We start from the raw sequence: 12,982 nt of genomic DNA on the forward strand, positions 1-12,982 counted from the left end.
TTGGTTACATAGTCGAAGGTGGAAGTTTAAAAACAGATTTGACTAAAATTGATGTGATTGTTAAGTGGCCAAGACCACAGAATGTGACTGAAATTAGAAGTTTTTTAGGTGAAATTTAGTATTAGAGAAAATGTATTTCTCAGTTTTATTTGATTGCTTCATCGTTACATGCTTTAACAGGTTCTAAAGTTCCCTTTCAGTGGGGAGGTAAACAACAAAAATCTTTTGATACACTTAAGCAGAAAATAGTCACAGCACCAATCTTAGCTTTACCAGATATTCAACAGCCATTTGAAATTGAAACAGATGCTAGTGGTTATGCAATGGGTGCAGTCTTACTTCAAAAAGGAAACCAATTTATGTTCATTCAGAAACATTTTCTAAGGCAGTAATGAATTATCCGACATATAATATAGAACTCTTTTATGTGGTTGAAAGTGTTAAGAAATGGAAACATTATTTAATGGGTAAGGAAATAGTGATTCACATAGATCATCAGCCACCTCACTACTTACAGTATCAAACTAAGTTGCAACAATCTTTTCATTACAGATGGATGGGATTCCTTCAACAATTTCACTTAGTAATTAAGTACAAGAAAGGTGTCACAAACAAAGTAGCTGATATGTTATCTAGGCCATCTTTGAATGCTTCCATAGTTCTACATAGTAGCTCTTTAAAGCATGAAAGTTATATAGAACAATATAGAAAAAATGTTGATTTCAAAGATATTTATGAATCACTAACTCATGGTGCTTAGGTGGAAGAAATCATGATAGGTTGTTATATCATCTAGGTAAGTTATGCATACCACAGACAGAAAGAGCACATGTTGTCCGAGAAGCAAATTCTTCTCGCATTTCAAGTCATTTTGGAGTAAGCACAACAATGGCACAAGTTCAAAGGTATTGTTACTACCCTCATATGTATGAAACTGTTGCTAAATACATTAAATGATGTGTGATGTGTTCGACCAGCAAACTAGGAAATCAAAAGATTGGTTTATACATGCCACTTCCAGTTCCTTTGTGAGCATGGGACAACATTTCCATGGATTTTGTTGGAGGACTTCCTATGTCTAGGAGAGGGCATGATTATTTGTATGTTTTCGTCGACAGATTTAGCAAAATATGTATTCTTGTTCCATGCAAAAAGAAAGTGATAGCTGAACATACTGCAAAGATGTTCTTTGATCAGGTATGGGTTTATTTTGGGTTACCTACTTCTATTATTTTTTATCAAGACACCCATTTGGTAGGAGAATTTTGGTCCACTTTATGGGAACTCATGGACACAAAGCTGAAGAAGAGCACATCCATTCACCCACAAACTGACGAACAAACTGAAGTGGTGAACAGGATAGTCATACATATCCTCTGAGGGTATTGCAGTAAACATCCTAAATTGTGGGGTGAATCTTTATCTTATGTGCAGCATGCTTACAATTGAGCCTTACATTCATCCACTAATCGATTGCCATTTGAAACATTTTTTGGGTATCTACCGAAGTCACCAATGGATTTCATGTTTGGTGAAGAGGATAAAGCGGGTGAACATGATGATGCGAATGAAGCAGTTAAGTTCATTCAATGGATACAACAGATACATGCAGCAGTACAAGATCAGTTAGAGAAGAGTCAAGCCAAGTATAAAATGCGCCATGACAAGCATCAAGTCAGTCATCATTTTTAGGTCGGCGATCAGGTATCGTTGTATATCAGTAAAGATAGGTTGAAAGGAGAAGTTAAGAAACTGAAACCCATCAGGTATGGCCCTTTCAAGGTTATGGAAAAGATTTGAAATAATGATTTTCGATTAAATTTACATCCTTACATGCAAATTTACTTAGTTGTAAATGTGGAAAATCTAAAATTATACAAACTTTCGATGATCATAGATCCCTAGGAAGATACACAGATCCCGAATATTGATGATTTGGCACCTAAGTATATGGATGAGTTGCAGGAAGATATCATATTGGACAGGAAGATTCAATCTTTGAGGCATGGAGATGTTGAATATCTTTGAGTAGGACTCAAGGGCATGAATCCGAGCAAGTCAAGGTGGATGGAAATCAGAAAAGTGAAGGAACTGTACCCTCACCTGATATCTGCTTAAAATCAAACTTTTGTTGTCCAAAACCTTTCAAGTGGAGAAGATTGATCCAGGAGCATCGTATCAGTCCAGTGTATCTAGGGAGTTCAGGTCATCTTCAACTTCATCAACTTTGCCAGTGTTATTCAATTCTTTTGGTGTTGGTTTCGTCGTTAGTTCTTCATGGTGGAAAATTCACAATGTGACAATTTGTTGTATATGGTATTTTTAGAGGTAACCACTCTCAATGGGAACCTAACTCATTGTATTAAAACCTATGCTAAAAGTCCTATCCAACAAACCTATGGTGAAAACCCAAATGCTAAATCTATTACCTAAACCCTAAGTGCATTAAAACACCAAACCCTAAGCTAAATGACCCTCTTGGACTTTGTATTACAATCAAAACATTACAAAATAATATAAAAATAAGCCCACATCCCTAACTGCGGAGAAGACCAAAGCGGAACCGCGGCTCATGTGAGCGGAGACAGAGTTAACTGTCACATCAAGTCTTAAACCTTGAGACTTAAACTATGCAGGGAGTCAGCAAACATGTGACAAAGTTCACCGTAAATTTTTATGTGACCACGTCAGAGGTTGTGAACGGTGGAAAGTTGCTGGGTGTAACCGCAATGGCAGAGGTAACGTGGACACATGTAAACCGTCAGGGCGATGTCTACGCCGGAACCGCCAGGAGAAGACTGTGGAGATGTCCATTTGTGGTTAGCTCGTGACCTGTTCACATGGAAACAGTTAGCCAACGTGTCGTTTGATAACCGCCAACGGGTTTTGTTGATAAAATTTGGTATTTTTGGTTTTGCAATTAAAGTTTGGACTATTTTTAATACAAGGACCTTGTAACCAACACCTAAGGTGGTAAAACCTAACAGGATTGATCTTCAACCAACCCTAGAATGCAGCTTATTCATCCCAAATTTAGCCAGAGGAGGTTGGAGTGCTTTTGCAGGCCTTTTTAAAGGCAGTTTTCTCATTGAAGGAATTAGAGTGGTTTTTGAGTTTTGGTATGCAGATTCTAGAAGTAAGAGGTTGTTTTGTTTTTAGTGTAATAGGAGCATCGGGAGTCGGAATTGGGAACCATGATAGCCATTGGAAAGCTAGTTCAGAGAGATTCCTTTTCAAAATCATCAGAAGTGCTTGTGTGCACATTCAGTCTGGTCAATTCTCTATGTAATCGACCTCCTAGGTTTCAATCCTAATAAAGCAGTCGCCCATCTTGAAAGCAGACCTAGAGACATAATCCATCAAGGGCGAACTCCGTAATCAATTTTTCTGTCTGGTATCATTGTGTTTATTGTTTTCACTTCTGTTATGCATCTTATTTATGTTTAATCAGTAGTCGTAAAGTCTTTCTTCTCAAGCAGTTTCCTCAATTTCGCACTTTCATTTAACAACCAATTCAATAATGGCTAATCAATTCTACATTAGTTTTAAGATATGATCATTTTAGATCACTGTTGCATTTGTACGACATCTCCCTCTACATTCATGCTACTGCTGGGACTTTCTCCCAACACTACATCTGTATTGCAACTCCTCTCATCATGCTGCAGCGTGCTGCCCACTACTGCACTGCAACTCAGTTACTAAGAAGTGAGTAATTGATATCCCAACTCTAACCTCTCTGTTGGGCTAGAGACCCTCTTGATTTTTAAGCTCCCTATATCGATTACAAGTGCTCCTTATCTAACCTCTGTACTGTTGTAACAAATCCCTGCATATCGCACCATTACACCCCTCTCTGTGTCTTCCTGCACTAGTGCAACACTCTCGTGCCTCTCGCATTGTTGCAACCTTCTAGCCTCGTGTTGTCTCAAGACTCCTGTACTATAGCTCACTCTGCTGCTCCATCCACATCTATCACTACCCACATTAGCTAGTCTTTCTACTCCTCATCGGGGCTCCCATAGTAAGGTATAATCCAAGAGGTTGGGTTCCTTGAGGATCTTGCCCCTCATCACCTATAGTCCATCTGACTACATCTTGATGGATCCCCACTTCCACTCAAGTGGTGCATGTGCACTCATGGTACAGTCATTGACTGTCTCCACTTCCTTCTCTGCCCTTGTTGGCACTACCTTATTCTCAAAATAATTTCCATTACTCTTCCTCCTTGGACACTAGGTCGCATAATGACCTAGCTCCCCAGAGTGGAAGCACTTGATCTTGGAGAGATCCTTCTTCTTCTGCTTTTCTTGCTTTCTGTCAGATGCTAGGGTAACATCTTCATCCTCCTCCTTTTTGACTCTGATACCTTTACTACTACTTCTTGTCTTTGTTTGTTGTCTAATCTCTTCTTTGCGAAGAGCCTCCCACATCTCATCCCAAGGTGGAAGTTTCCCTCTGTCTAGTATACTTTGGACAAATACCTCATAGTCCTCTAAGACTGCATTCAAGGCTATCTTCACTATCAATTCCTGATCTGGTGTGGCTCCTATGGAAGTCAACTGATCTTAGATCTCATTCAGTCCTCCGAGGAAGTTGTCAATCTGTTCTCCCTTCTTGATCTGATATGACCTCATCTAATTTTCTAGTAACATCCTTCTCTACACAAAAGTATGCAGGTACAATTTCTTTAGGGCCTCCCACATCTCTTTTGTTGTTTCCTTCTTGGCAATGTGTGGTACTACATGGTCCTTGACGCCAACAAGGATGATGCTCTTGGCCCTTGCCATTGTTTCCTCGTACTTGTTGTTTTTAGTTGGGTCAACTAGGATAGCTATCATCCTCAAGGCGAAGTGCTTGACACGATTTCTGTCAAGTACAGATAAGATTTTGGCCTTCCAGACTGTGAAGTTTGATGCTCTGTCCAGCCCTTCCTATTCTCTTACTCTGTGTAGTGCCATGCTACTCATCTACTACCCTCCTAGAAGTTCTCAATGTGACTCCCTCTGAGTCTCAATTGAAATTCTTCTGTCAATGTCAAGATGCCCCCTACTCTGATCATCTGTGCAACTGCACCACTGATCCAGATTTCTCGGCTAGAAAACCTCGGTAGAAACTCCCTCCTCCTTAGCCTTGCCTTGTCAGGTACAGTTCTGACTACAGTACCCCACCAACTCCACTCTGCAACTTTCCCACAACCTCCTAAACCCCAACAACCTAAAGGTAAGAGCCCCTAGGCTCTACGCAATCCCAATACTAACAACTCGACCTCCTCAGCCAACTGAATCATAGCCCTCTGGCCCTATGCGTGGCTCTATGTGAGCCTCCCTTAGCCTTTGTGTTGACTCTTCCTGGCTCACCCTTGATGATGCAAGCACTGCATCACCCTTCCCTTGTTGCCCCTTTGCTAGGAAAAACTTATGTCACTCAAGACAACTGTTTTCTGTTGTTATTTCTTCGCTTGGATCATGTCCTCATTTCTCCTATGATTTGCAACCACCTTTTGATACCATGTTGAAGTTTCTAAGTCTACCTGTTAAAAACCCTTCATGCACTTTACTGATTTATTCCCACCTACTTGTTCCATTACTTAACAATTTATTTACAATTTAAATACTAAAAATAAACACTAGTGCATGCTCAACATATTACAGATCAATAACTGAAGGAAACAGAAACAAGCACACAAAATGACACCATTATTTTTGGACCAATGTCCCCAAAAAACCCAATGCGATAAAATCGGTGTAGCTATCTGAGGGTTTTCTTTTTAAGCAATTTCAGAGTACAATATGGGTACCAAATCTAGCTTAACAAATATAGAATGCCCTTGGAAATAGTACCTCTCAGTCTGAGGCAAATGTCCCGATCGAAACCCCGAATAAACCCTTTGGCAGCTCCTCAACTCCAATCTGCCCCAAAAACCATAGCGTCTACCTTTTTGGACTCTGTCAACCTCTCTCTGCCCAGTGTTGGCCTTGCATCACCCTGAATGGGTCTATGTTAGCCTCAGGAGGCCCCGCGTCAACCTTTTGGCCCTCTGCATCAGCAACGCTGGCCTGTCTGAAGCACTGTGTAGCTCATGGCTACCTCTGCATGAGCCCTGGTTAGTTTTGTGCCACCCTTTTTTGCTCCTGCGTTGATCTTCCAGTACTACCTCTGCATCTTTGTCTCTTTGTACTCACTGTCCCTCAGCTGCAACTCTGATCATTGATTCTATCTCTCTTAACGAACCCCATTCTAGAGAATAGAATGATTGATCATCTAGTGTGTTCTCCAAGTGACCCTCAAGCCTCCTCTTATACTTTTCTCATTGACATATCAATGACTAAGATTAGATCTGGATTGATCCATGTCTTTTGGACCATTCTAACACAGTTTTATATTAATCCACATTAAAAATATTCATTACTTTAATATCTCGTAAACTATTTAGAATCTTTCCAAACCCTTTCTAGGTATTGGAGATCTCATGTGCCCCAAGCTCTCCACCAAATTTTGTGGCTAGAGCACATCTGATTCTACCACAAATCAACATTTATAGCCTACATAATAATATAACAATAGAAATGTAATCACTTAATATTTAGGGCTTAATAAGGGGTTTCTGGGTTAACATTGGGCTTATATAGGGCTTAACATTCCCCTCCCTTCAAAGAAGTGTTATCCTCAACACTTGATTGTTTTTAAGTTTTTACATGAAACACTCATCTTCACATGTCACTTCTTCCACAGGTAGGTTATTCCATTTGATGAGTTGCTTAATAATTTCTTGATTTCTTAGCCATTCGTACTTGTTTCTAAAATATTTGTTGGTTCTAGTATTATTTTCCCTTATTCATTAATCTTTGATACAAGATTTTGGACAAGTATCTTATCATCAATGACCTTCTTTAAGCAAGAAAGATGGAAGACTAGATGTACACATGAAGATGGAGGCAACTCCAATTTATAGGCGATACTTCTAGTCCTCAGAAACACCTTATAGGGGAAATAATACCTTAGAGCTAATTTATGAAGGAAAATTTTTTATATGGTTGTAGTCTCACAAATAAACAATCCCCCACATCAAATTCCCTTTCACTACAATGTTGATCTGCTTATTGTTTCATCCTATTTTGTTCCATAACCAAGTTTTCCTTTAATAGTTTGAGAACCACTTGTTGTTGTTGGATGTGGTCCTCTACTACTTCAGCCTTTAGATTCACTTTCAAGGGTGATGTAATGGAAGGAGTATGATATCTGTAAAGTGCCATAAATGCTGAAAGTTTCGATGAAGTATGGAACAATGTGTTCTACCACCGTTATGCCAAGGGAAACCATTTAACCCATTTTTTACATTTATCAAATGCAAAGAAATGTACATATCCTTCTAAAAAATTATTCACAATATCAGTTTGCACATGATCATACTGATGATGGTAAGATGTGTTGTGAGCCAATACAATACCCAAACAAGAAACAATTTTGTCCAAAATTTCCAGTGAAAATTAAATCTCTTTTATTTGCAATGATCTTTGGTATTCCATGTAGCTTTTGGACTATTTCAATGAATTCTCCTTCCACAACACTTTCTTTAAGAGGATGAGAAAGATAAAAAGTGGGCATATTTTCTCATTCGATCTACCACAACACTAATGACACTCTTTCCTTTAGATTTATGTAAACCCATAATAAAATCCATTGATACTTCTTCCTAATGTTGGCTTAGTATGGCTAATGGTTGAAGGAACATTAGGGTCTTGATATTATCTCCTTTATTTTGCTAGCATAACACATTCCTCCATAATTTTTTGTACATTTGCCTTAAAATGTTCCCAGACAAACCTTTCTTGATCGTATGGTACGTCTTCAAGAACCATGAATGTCCTCCTATAAGAGAAGTGTCAATAATTCCAATAAGACCTTTCATTTGAGTTGATAATTCCTACATAAGTATAAGTTATATTTATACCATAACTAATCATTTTTCCATGTAAACTTTTTCTACTGCTTTAGGGTCCTCCTATAATTATTGAATGATCTTTCATAGGTTCTCATATTGTTGCCATTATGGAACGGAAATAGCACATAGTAAATCATTTGCGTCTTCCTCTTTCCTTGAGAGTGAATTTTCCACAATATTGTGTTTTTCCCTTTTGTAGATAATTTCAATGTCATAACCTAACATATTTCTAACCCATTCTTTTGCTCTTTTGGAAATATTATTTTCTCCAACACGTACTTCAAAATATCATGATATGTTTTTACTTTGAAGTTTCTTCCTATTAGGTATGGACACCATTTCTTAACTGCATGTAGTATGCCCAACATTTCATTTTCATAGATGTTTTTAAGTAAGTTATTTCCTTTAAGTTGGTTACTTTAAAAAGAAAGGGGTCTTCCTTATTGCATAAAAGATACACCAATTCCAAGTTTTGAGGCATCACACTCCACAATAAATATTTTTGTGAAGTTAGGTGTCACCAAGATGGGAATTGTACACATAGCCTCTTTAAGTTATTAAAATGTTATGGATTCTTATTTAGTCCAAGAAAAATCTTCCAGTTTTAATAATTTTGTTAGGAGCGTTGCTATTTGACCATAACTCTTGACAAATTTGTAGTAATATCCTGACAATCCTAAGAATCCTTTGATTTTCTTCAATATGCTTCAGATTGGCCATTCCCTCATAGCTATGATTTTGTTAAGATCCACTTTGACACCATCATGTGATACAATATGACCCAAATATTCCACTTATTGAACCCAAAATGCGCACTTGGAAGGAAATGAAAGCATAATGTAATGACATATGCAAGCATAATCAACCTTTGTAGTTCATATTTAGAGTCAATATTTTAATAGTCAACCATACAAAACCATACAAACAATAAACATGCAATATGACAAACTTAAAAAAAACATCGCCATGTGACAAATAAAAAATGATGCCACATTGTAATGAACAAATAACAATGTCACAGTGTGATGACATAGTCAACATTTGTAGTCAACCTTTATAGTCAATGTGTAAATACTTAACTATGGTCAACCTTCGTTAAACATATGTTTATCATATACAACAATTTTAAACCTTATTTAGAACTTTTAATAATAAGGTTGATTAATAACATTCATAATGAGGTTTATTAATAAGAATGCATAATATTTTCTTAATAGATTTTATATTTAACAAGGGTCATTAAGGTTTATCATTAATAAGTTTTGTTTAGTATTTAAATTTAAATAGTATTATTAAATATATTAATATTAATACGGGTTATTAATAATATTAATATTAAGGTTTATGAAGTTTTAAGAAATTTCTCTACTAGGGTTTCAAGAATGGTCAATGCTAAAGGGTTTGGAAATGTAGGGTTTACAACAATCTGGAGCTCAGATCTGGAGAGTTTCCTGATCCTGGTGAAACCAATCCTAGGGGAGTCATTTTGTTTGTAGGTTTCAAACTTATATATTGTTTTCTTGTTGGTGAAAAGGGTATATAAGAGGTTTCACATTCCTCATGAACGCTTTCGACTCATTCATGAAGGATGCAACTCCAGGATTAGAAGCTCCTAAGTGAATATGACATTTTCAACGATGCCATGATTTATACGATAGAAATAATTTGATAAGGAACCAAAGGGGGGAGTGCATCCATTTCAACACCCCTGGCAGAGCATGCATGTTCTTCCTCTCACTATATTTGTATGGAACAAGCAAAAATAATTCACAAAGAAGACCATTATTTAAAAAGAAGGGTGAAAGAAGCAATTGAAATTGAAAAATCCTCCAATAACATGAATAGAGATGACGAACTAAAGTAACACGTGGAAACCCTTATTAAACAAAATAAAAAAATATAAATATAATAAATAATAAAAATAAATAAATAAATAAAATAAAAAAGCAGTGAATGTAGATATACAATAAACAAACAAATAATTAATTAAATAAACAAATATTACCTCTAACAAATCACACCCTATTTAACCCTAATTAGTCATCTTAAATTAACCTTCAAACTATAACTTTAAATTATATTCATTATTATTAAAGCATTTAATACATAAGCAAAGAACATAAATATATAAATAAACAAACAAATAAATTATTAATTATATAAATCTAAACAAATATATAATTAATCCCTAATTAAACCAATAGCATTTAAATAATTAAAAATAATAATAATAATAATAATAAATTAATTAATAAATAATAATAATATATTAAATAATTAATTTATTAATTAATTAATTAAAAATTATTAAGAAATCAATAAATAAATTTAAAAACATATGTACATAATCAATCTCTAATTTAAACCAGCAAACACATTATGGAGAGAAAGAAATAAATAAATAATAATAATAATAATAATAATAAATATATATATATATATATATATATATATATATATATATATATATATATATATAAAAAATAAAAATAAAATAAAATTAATTAATTAATTAATTATAAAAAAATAAATAATAATAATAAATAATAAATTAAATAAAATCTATCAACTAGTTAGTCATTTAATAAGCTCACAATAAAAGAATACCTCAAATAATTTATCATTTAACTATTAATAGCTCCATGATTTCACACTCTTTCTTCTCAAAAGAAAAATCACATTGCCCTGATGATGGACTCACTAAGTTAGTCCGAAATGTTAGTTTCTTAAACAGTTCACAGGTTTTTTCCACAAAATTTTTAAAAATTCTACCAGCCTGTATGGACTCGCTCTTTAATAAGGTCTCTTTTACTAAACTGTAAATATATTCCTGGATCTACATTTGTGGTGGAACAGTTAGCTGAAACCCCCTCTCTTGAAGTGAAAATTATTGCATCCACTTTCATAACTACAAATTATGAACATAAAAGACATTTATCATTTCAATGGGTTTTCACCTTCTTCATCAGCTCTCGAGGAGTGGATTCACCAGAATTGGTCTCCAGATTTTGCAGTACATTTTTTGTTTTAACGATATTTTATTGTTTACTTTTAGAAGATGGAGGACCAACAAAAGATTTTTTATTAGGGTCCTTGGTTTTGGGGTCCACCAGGTCTCTCCCTTAAAACCTAGTTTCTGTATTTTAATCCACTAACTATGTCAAATTTGGAAAGTTCAATATGGGTGAAATTTTCCAATTTTCCCATCCATTTGACACATCCAATTACCGTAGAAGATTTGGGAAATTTGTTAGGATGCTTCAAGATTTATTAAGAAAGGATTATGAAGGGAATTCACACATTCATTCACATTTCTATTGAACTGGACCTGAGTAAAGGTTTTTTGAATAAAATCCTCATTAAATGAGGAGAGAGGATTTATTCCTAACTAGTGGATTATGAAAATATGGTTTTTCTTTATATATCTTGCCAATAGCTCGAACACCTACATAATGTTTACCCATATTCATAAGGAAACTCTTCACATCCTGAAGCCAAGAAGAAAAATCATGGGTGGCAAGATAAAAAAGGACCCAATGGTTCTAAGTCTGTTGTTGCTCACAAGTCGTGTAATTTTTAGAATCTGAAGACTCTTGATGCCAACATTGCGCTTGTAGACTAAACTTAAACTCGTGATATGCCACTTCAACCATCAAGGGAGGAAGCTCAACCATTGATTAGTACGACACAAAATTCAGCCATAATTTTAGAATATGTAAAGTGTGGAAAAAAATGTGCCCATGAATCAAACCATTCGAATACTGACAAGGAGCTAACAAATGTACCGGAGCACTTGGCAATGGAACAACTTAAGGAAAGGAGGTGGTTGTATCATACAATCCCTCGAGTTGGATAAACATTCGAAAGAGGAAAGACAAAAAAGATAAGCCCATGTATAATCCTGGAGCCTAAGTCGAGGAAAGGAAAATGTGATGTTGTGTAGCATTATTAAGGGAAGATTGATGTATTTTGATGCGATGTAATTCAATTTTTATGGGTCAATAGAATTGATGGACTTACGAAAAAAATATTAAGGTTTATGTAAAGTTTATTTAATATTTATGTTTCTTCCATATTCAATTTTTAGTATAACTTTTACAGCTCTTCTCAACAATCTAACATATTCAACTGTGGTTAAACCAACTACACATCCATCAACTATGACCACCATGGTAACCTATGGTTAACATGGTGAACCATATTCATTTGTAGTTAAACATTAACAACTATGGTGAATAATGTTCAGTAATAGTCTTGACCAAACTATATTCAAAAATCAACATCGGAATATGAAAAATAAGTATAAATTGCTCGTGTTGATCCTATTTCCAAGGTTCATCTCTCATTTATCCAAGGGACCACAGACAAGATTTCGCATATCCTTAGAAAGAATAAGGTCTCTTCTTCATTCAAATCTCTCAGTACCATTAAAAATTCTCTTGGTTTTGTTGAAGACCCTGTTGACTCTAAGGACATGAAAGGAGTTCACCTAGTTCCTTGTTTGTGTGGTATTTCTTGTATTGGAGAAACAGGTCATTCCATTAACCAAAGAATCCATGGGCATGCAGGAGACATTAGGCACAACCATTCCCGCTCATCGGCTCTTGTTGAACATGCGAACAAATCCAAACACCATGTCTGTATTGAGGACTCTATATCCATCACTAGGGTTGATCACTTACACCATAGGAAGCTCAGAGAGGCTATTGAGATTGAGAGACATGCTCGACATTTTAATAGGGATGATGATTAGAAATTGAATAAGAGCTAGATTCTGGCCCTCTCTTCGCAATTCCACCCCTTGTCTCTTCCCCTTTTTTTATTTTATTTTATTTTATTTTATTAAGAGTTTATTTCTAAATATTATTTCTTTGTAATATTTTTTTTTTTACCATTTATAGACCCCTTTTAACTTTATTACTATTAAAATTTTACTATATTATAATTTAATTGGTTTAGCATAATTAAAATAATTAATCTCCTAACAACTACTTTATAAATAAATAATATTTTGTAACGCTTTCTTAACCCTTTATT

Source organism: Pinus tabuliformis, chromosome 9 (genome assembly GCF_031772625.1).
Source record: "Pinus tabuliformis cultivar Carrire ecotype Pingquan chromosome 9, CPIR1, whole genome shotgun sequence".
NCBI lineage: Eukaryota > Viridiplantae > Streptophyta > Pinopsida > Pinales > Pinaceae > Pinus > Pinus tabuliformis.